At 36.2% G+C, this 7,507-nt stretch overlaps 1 pseudogene across 1 annotated transcript; it reads right to left on the bottom strand.

Annotated features, from left to right (window-relative positions):
• Nucleotides 1-4,406: 4,406 nt before the first annotated feature.
• LOC309802907 (proteasome activator complex subunit 3-like) lies at nt 4,407-5,055 on the bottom strand (annotated as a pseudogene). Its single transcript has one exon. The product of its transcript is annotated as a proteasome activator complex subunit 3-like (transcript).
• Between the last annotated feature and the right edge of the window lie 2,452 nt (nt 5,056-7,507).

Raw genomic sequence — 7,507 nt, 5'->3', positions numbered from 1 at the left:
GCTTTGAACAAACATCCATTCCCAGGTTTTAGTGTGAACATAAATTTTCATTTCTCTGGGATAAATGCCCAGGAGTGCAATAGCTGGTTCAGATGGTAATTGCTTGTTTAGGTTTTTAAGAAATTGTCAATCTGCTTTACAGAGCAACTGAACCATTTTATATTCCTTCTAGCAACGTGTGAGCAATCCAGTTTCTCCACATCCTTGCCAGCCTTTAGTGTTGTCATTACTTTTGATTATAGGTATTCTAATAAACATGTATTTATAACTCATTACAGTTTAATTTGCATTTCCCTAATGGCTGACGATGTTGAATGGTTTTTCGTATGCTTATTTTCCTATTAGATTAGATTTTCCTACCTAACTAGCCTTTTCAGTGAAATGTCAGTTTATGTCTTTTGTCCTTTTTCTTATAAGATTGAGAGTTCTTTTATATATTTACATATTTGGGGTACTACTACTTTGTCTGATATGTGGCTTGCAAATGTTCTTTCCCAGTCAGAACTTGTCTTTTCATCCTCTTAACTAAATCTTTCACACAGCAAAATTTTTTAATTTTTATTAAGTATGATTTATATATATATATATTTTTTTTCTTTTATGGATCCTGTTCTATTGTTAAGTCTAAGAACGCTTAACGTACCCTTCTTAGGTACTGACGATTATCACCTATTTTTTTCCTAAAAGCTTTATAGTTTTTCTTTTTATAGTATTGTATTTTGCATGGTATTGTGTTATGAGCTAATTTTTGTATCAAATGGGACATTTAGGTTAAGACTTTTGGAGGGCAGGGGGGACTATGGGAGTCTTATTGCTCCAGCACAATTTGTTGAAGTCTATCCTTCCATCATTCAGTTGATTTTGCTCCTTCTCTATTCATTTGCAGATATTTGTGGGGGGTTATTTCTAGAGTCTCTATTCTGTTCCATTGATCAATTCTGGCAATATTCAGCCAATAGCAACTGATAACCACAGTTATATAGTAAATCTTAATTCTAGGTACGCTGATCCATTCATTTTCTTCTTTTTAAAAATTGTTTCAGCTATTTTAAGTTTCCATTTCCTTTGCCTTTCCCCATAAATTTTAGGACATCATGCCTGTCTCTATAATGAATCTTCTAGGATTTTTATAGGAATTGAATTAAATCTATATATTAATTTGGATAGAATTGTATCTTTACTTTGTTGAATCTTTCAATCCATGAACACTGTATGTTCTATTTAAACAGCATAATTTACTTAAATCTTTTATTTCTTTAGTTATGATTTTGTAGTTTTAAGCATACTAGTCCTTTACATGTTTTGTTAGATTTACATCTAAGTATTTCATTTTTAGAACAACTGTAAATGGTGTTGTAACCTTTTTATTTTTTGTCCAAGAGTTCACTGCTCCTATGTAGAAATACAATAGATTTTGTTTGTTTATTTTGTATCTTGTGACCATACTGAACTCATAGTACTAGAAGTTCTTTTTGCTGTTGTTTTTGTTGTTGTTCTTGTTCTGGTTTCTTAGTTTCCTTGGTATTTTCTCCATGGAAAATTATGTTGTCTGTAAATAAGTTTCTTTTCTTCCTTTCTAATCTGCTTATCTTTTATTTCATTCACGCAGTCATTCCTTTTTGCCTTATTTCATTGGCTAGAAATTGCAGTACAATGCTAAAAAGGAATGTGGAGAACAGAAATTCTTGCCATGTTCCCAACCTCAAGGGGAAAATTACTAATTTTTAGGTGTGATACTTGCTATACTGTTTTAATACAGGCATAGCTTGGAAATATTTGATAACATTTTACCCATAGTCCAATTTCTTTCAAAATCAGAGTCAATCCTCTCACACTCTGCTGTTGCTTTATCAACTAAGTTTAAGTAATATTCTAAATCCTTTGTTGTCATTTCAACAATCTTCACAGCATCTTCACCATGAGTAGATTCCTGATCAAGAAACCATTTTCTTTGTTAATCCCTAAGAAGAAACTCCTCATCCATTAAAGTTTTATCATGAGATTGCAGCAATTCAGTCACAACTTCAGGCTCCATGTCTAATTCTTCAAGAATTACCAAAATGTGACACAGAGACATGAAAATGTTGGGGAAATGGCACCAATAACTTGCTGGATGTAAGGTTGCCACAAACCTTCAATTTGTAAAAAATGCAATATCGTGAAACACAATAAAATGAAGTTTACTTGTATAAGCCCCTTATCAAATCAGAAACCTCCCTCTAAATCTGCTCAGTTATTATCATGAATGGGTATTGAATTTTCTGAATAAAATATGCTCTTGTGACTTTTCTTTTTTAGCCTATTAATATGGTGGAGTTTAGTGATTGATCTTCAAATAATGAACCAGCCTAGTATCCCTGGAATAAATCAATTTGGTCATGGTATATATTTCTTTTTATATATTGCTGAATTATATTTGCAGATATGTTAATTTTTGCATCTATATTCATGAGGGATATTGGTCTATAGTTTCCTTTTTTTTGTAATATCTCTAATTTTGGTATCAGGGTAATGATGGCCTCATAAAATGAGTTGAAATGTTTCCCTCCTATTTTGTGGAAGAAATTGTCTAGATTCAATATTCATTCTTCTTTATAAATATGGTAGAATTCTGCAGTGAAAACACATGGGCCTAGAGATTTATTTGGGGGAGTTTTAATGAATGAATTCAATTTCCTTAATAGTTATAAAGCTACCAAAATTATTATTTCATATTAGATGAGTTGTGGAAGATTGTGCTTTCCAAGAAATTGGTCTACTACACCAAAAGCTAAAGTTGTGAGTATCAAGTTGTTTCTAGTGTTCCCTTATTATCCTTTTGACATCTACAAGGTCTTTAGTGATATCCCATTTGGTTCCATTCCTGACACTGGTAATTTATGTCTTTTCTCTAATTCTTTGTCAATATTTGAGGTTTATTAATTTTATTGATCATTTCAAAAAGTAGCTTTTTAATTTCCCATTTTGCTTTTCTGTTTTCTCTTTCATTTATTTCTGCATTTACCTTTTTATTGCCATCTTGATGCTTGTTTTGGTTTATTTTGCTTTATAATATAATTTTCTTTTTTTAAGAAAGAAGTAAAAGTACCTGTAATTTTGATAATTTCTTGACATGGTAAAATAATTTTACATTACGATCCAAAGATGGTAGGGTGAGGAGGAGGGGCAGTGGAACAATCCAACAAACAAAAAAAGAAATTGAGAGCCACATGGTAGGAGGAGGGAAGGGTTTTAGCTGGAAGGGGTCTGGAGAGTGGGTAGGGGCACAACTAAAATGCAATTGCTTTGTTACTGAGTACTCTTCATGGGAAAACAGCATCCTGACTCCTTCTCTACATCATACTGGGAGTAAAAAAATGATGCATCCAGGTGGAAATATGATTGGGGGTTGGAAGACAGAGACAAGGAAAGAATAAAAGTCAGAAATAGACACTGAGAGAGTCACCAGCAGATTGACAGCAGATATTGACTCTCCAGTAGTGGTAGAATAAAAAACTGGGGGTGTTATGGGTTAGTACAAAAGCTGTAACAAGTGATATCTCTGGAAGATTTGAGATATAGAGGCAACTTTTTTATGGTTTTGACTTGCCTGACAGATTTCTATATACACACTATGTACATGCCCGTGTGGGCATTTACACATATGCACACAAGTGACTGCTTTCCCTAGAAGTAAAATTCCAAAAAGAAAGCCCAAAAGGAGCAGCAACAATGGCAGCAGCTGACCTTCACAGCTGCAGACACCCCCCACTCCAATTTACCAGGGAAGGGGAGAGCAGGTGACAGGTAACAGAGTAGGAAGGCATGTGCGTGCATGACTATGTGTAGGTGTATTACGGATATATGTGCATGTAAAAATCCTAGTTATAAAAACATCTGAAGGAGCTAGGGATTTGGCTGAAGGTCCAAGGTGTTTTTTTGTCATGATCAGGTTCAGGTTCAAAGTGGAATGTATGTAGATGGGAAACCCTAAGTCATCATCAGGGCAACTGTGGCAGGCAGGATCCAACGTTCCACAGTGGCAACAGACACTAATCTTTCCTCGGGAAGAGAGGAGCTGATCCACTTGACTCCAATTTCTAAAAAATGCCTAGCATTTTCTTCCAGTTCCCTCAGTTCCTAACCAACTAACCATCAAAAGGAAGAAAACACGAAGCCCAAGATATTAGCTTGTCTCCCCCAAAGGAAGGAAAAGTGGAAGAGAGAAAGCATATGTTTCTTGCACTAACATATTGGGCACACAAACCTGGAGTTCTCCAGAAATTAGGACAGGTTTATTGATTTTATTTTATTATGAGGTATTAGGGAAGGAAATAGAAGGCCTGTAAAAAAGGCCTGTAAGTCTGTCACAGAACTACATGACAGTTTCACTAAACTCTAACTAAAAACACAGAGAAGTGTTATTACTATTTCCAGCCAGTTTCCCCATCACCATAGTCATGTAACAAACTAAGGTGATGTGGGTCTTGAGCCAGACTCACAGAGTCCCCTGGCCTTCGCCTCTGTACAGTGTCTCTGCATTTGATCTTTTTGATATTTTTCAGGATCATGTCATGTAGAATGACATATTGATTCTTTAGCTCTGATATGATGAGCTAAAAGCTATTATGTTCTTTCTCATCAATACCTGTCAGGGTGCAGGATAGTCCTCCACATGGGGATATTTAGCTATTTTGGAAACCGATTTGGCTCTTGTAACATAATATCTAGAAATCTGAACCAGATGAGATGCAGCTCTCAACATTCTTAGTTCTGCAATTGTCTTCTCCTAAATGGACACTCCAAAGTTGTTCCCATCTTCTAACATAGGAATTAGGAGTTGTACCCACATTTTTATGGTGCTTCATTTCAGGATCAGCAGCCAGATCTCAGGTTTCACTGTCTCAAAACTCTCCACTAACTCCTGGTTGCTTTTTAGCATTACATTGGGCATCACAAATACCGTGGTTCCTTGGAAGGCCTCCACACTCACCCAATCTTCGCTTCTTGGAAGTGGGGTCTTCCAGTCCATTGTGGCTATTGGTGAGAAGAATAGTCAGGGACCAGCAGACTCATGTCTGAGTGGATCTGAGTTAGGTTATATATGTTTAGGATTGGTCCTTTCAAAAAATTGTCAAGTTCTAACAACTTCTTTGAGAAAATGTTTTCCACCAAATCTTCTGCCTCAGTTGTGATCTTCTCTCTGAGAGAATCAACCTTTGAATGGTGGGTAGCGTCAGGGGGACTAGAGGAATCTCAGTGCTCCCTGGAGGTGGCTGCCCTCGCTTGGCTCACACACAGCTTGCTGATTCCCACCCTCAGTTCCTTCCTCCCACTTGCTCTCCTGCTGCCTGCTGCCTGATCACACTCTATAATTATCTTAATTACTCCCTTTACATGTATCACTGTTCCAATTTTTACTTCAACCATCAAATATAAAACTTGAGAAGGAAACTGAATTTGCCCACATATTTGCCATTTCCATGTTCTTTCTTGCTTCCTGATGTTCCAAGTTTCCTTCTTTTAGAGAACTTCCTTTAGCTATTCATTTAGGGCAGGTGTGCTGGCAACAAATTCTCTATTTTCCATCATTTCAGAATGTTATTATACTCCCTGTCACTCCTAACATTTTTAAGCAATTGCTTTTTTTCTTCATTTCTGATGTTCCAAATTTCTGTTATCATTTCCCCCTTTGTATTAGTTTCCTAGGACTGCCATAACAAAGTACCATAAACTTGGTGGTTGGCCTACAAAAACAGAAATTTACTGTTTCACAGTTCTAGTTGATAGATGTTCAAGATCAAGTTGTTGGTAGGGTTTGTTCCTTCTGAGGTCTGTAAGGAAACATCTGTTCCATGCCTCTCTGGGTCTTCACATTGTCTTCCCCCTATCCTTGTCTTTGTGTCCAAAATTCTTCTTTGTATAAGGACACCAGTCACATTGGATTACAGCCCACCCAAATGAGCACATTTTCACTTGATTCTCTCTGTAAGAAATCTGGGGGCTTCTAGATACCTTTTTCTGGGAGGGGGGACACATCAACCCATAACATCCTCTTTTTGAAGAAATTCCTTTAAGTAATTTTTTTAGAGCAGTTCTGCTGCAGTGAGTTATTTTAGTTTTGCTTCATCTGAGAAAGCTCTTATTTTACCTTTATCCGTAAATAATATTTGCCCTGAATACTGAAACTTGGTTTAAAGCTTTTTTCTTTCAGCACTTAGCACGGTGGTACCCTTACTTTCTGGAGTCCATGGTATCTAGTGAGAAATCTGCAGTCATTGAAATTATTGTTCTCTATAGACAGTGTTTTTTGTTGTTTTCTGTTTGTTTTCTCTAAGAATTTTTTAAAGACTTTTTTCTTTATCTTTCATTTTCAGTAGTGTCTGGTCATGGAGTCCTTTGTATTTACCCTATTTGGGATTCACTAAGCTTCTTCAATTGGTAAGTTTATATCTTGGCACCAAGTTTGGGAAGTTTCTGTTTGTGATTTTTTTCAAATTTTTTTCCACACTTTGCTCTATCTCCTCTCCTGATACTCCAAAGACACAAATAATATAAATATTTTGTTACATGACATAAGGCTCTTGTCATTAATTTTTTTCCCCTCTGTTGTTCAGATTGGATAATGTATCTTTATCTTCAATTTCACTGACTATTTCCTCTGCTATCCCTATTCTGCCAATTAGTCCCTGTATATAGTGAGGTGTTTTTTTTTTTTCCCAAGTAACGTGTATCTTACATTTCTTTGCTGAAACAAATTTTCCTTTTGGTTTCAAATATCTTTTCAATTGTTTTCTGGAGCTTTGTGAAATTAATAGTTTCTTTCAAGTCTTTGTCAAATAATTCCAATATATGTGTAATCTCATCATGGGTGTGTCTTGATTTTTTTTTTCCATATGAAATGAGATTTTCCTGGTTCTTCAAATTCCAAGGATTTCTGAATTTTACCCTAGACATATTAAATGTTATACAATGAGACTCTGGGTCTTAATTAAATCCTGTGGTGAACGTTGATAGCCGTCCATGGGCTACTGTTTTAAAGTCAATTCTGAGTCCAACCCTTTTTGCACTATTCAGAACTGTTCCATGTGTGCTCCAGTCAATATCCAGACCCAGGTGACGGTCTCTCTGTTCAATTCTCAAAGTGTTTGGTGTACTGAATGGGATCAGATGCACACATGTGGAGTTTGAGGATGAGCCCAGAAAGTCATAAATAGCTTAGTGTATCTCCTTCCTCAGCACTTTCCTCTCCACAATGTCCCTTCTACTTCCTGGTTTCTTTGGGCTCGTCTCTGGAACTCTATTCAGAAATCTGGTGTTTTATATACTCTGCCTTGCTGGGCACTCCCAAAACTGCTCCTGTATGCAGAGCCAAGCAAAACAAGGACAGAGAAAAAAACCAACCAAACAAACAAATTAAAAAATGGATTTCCACCCATTCTTTTGGAAATACAGTTCCATAGAAGGAAAAAGAAGGCTCCTCTCCATTAGAATTTTGGCTCCTTCAGGCGCTTATTGCTGCCAGCTG

The sequence above is a fragment of the Mesoplodon mirus genome, assembly GCF_964341445.2.
Source record: "Mesoplodon mirus genome assembly, chromosome: 4".
Lineage (NCBI taxonomy): Eukaryota > Metazoa > Chordata > Mammalia > Artiodactyla > Ziphiidae > Mesoplodon > Mesoplodon mirus.
This window is presented reverse-complemented; position numbering and strand designations above follow the sequence as displayed.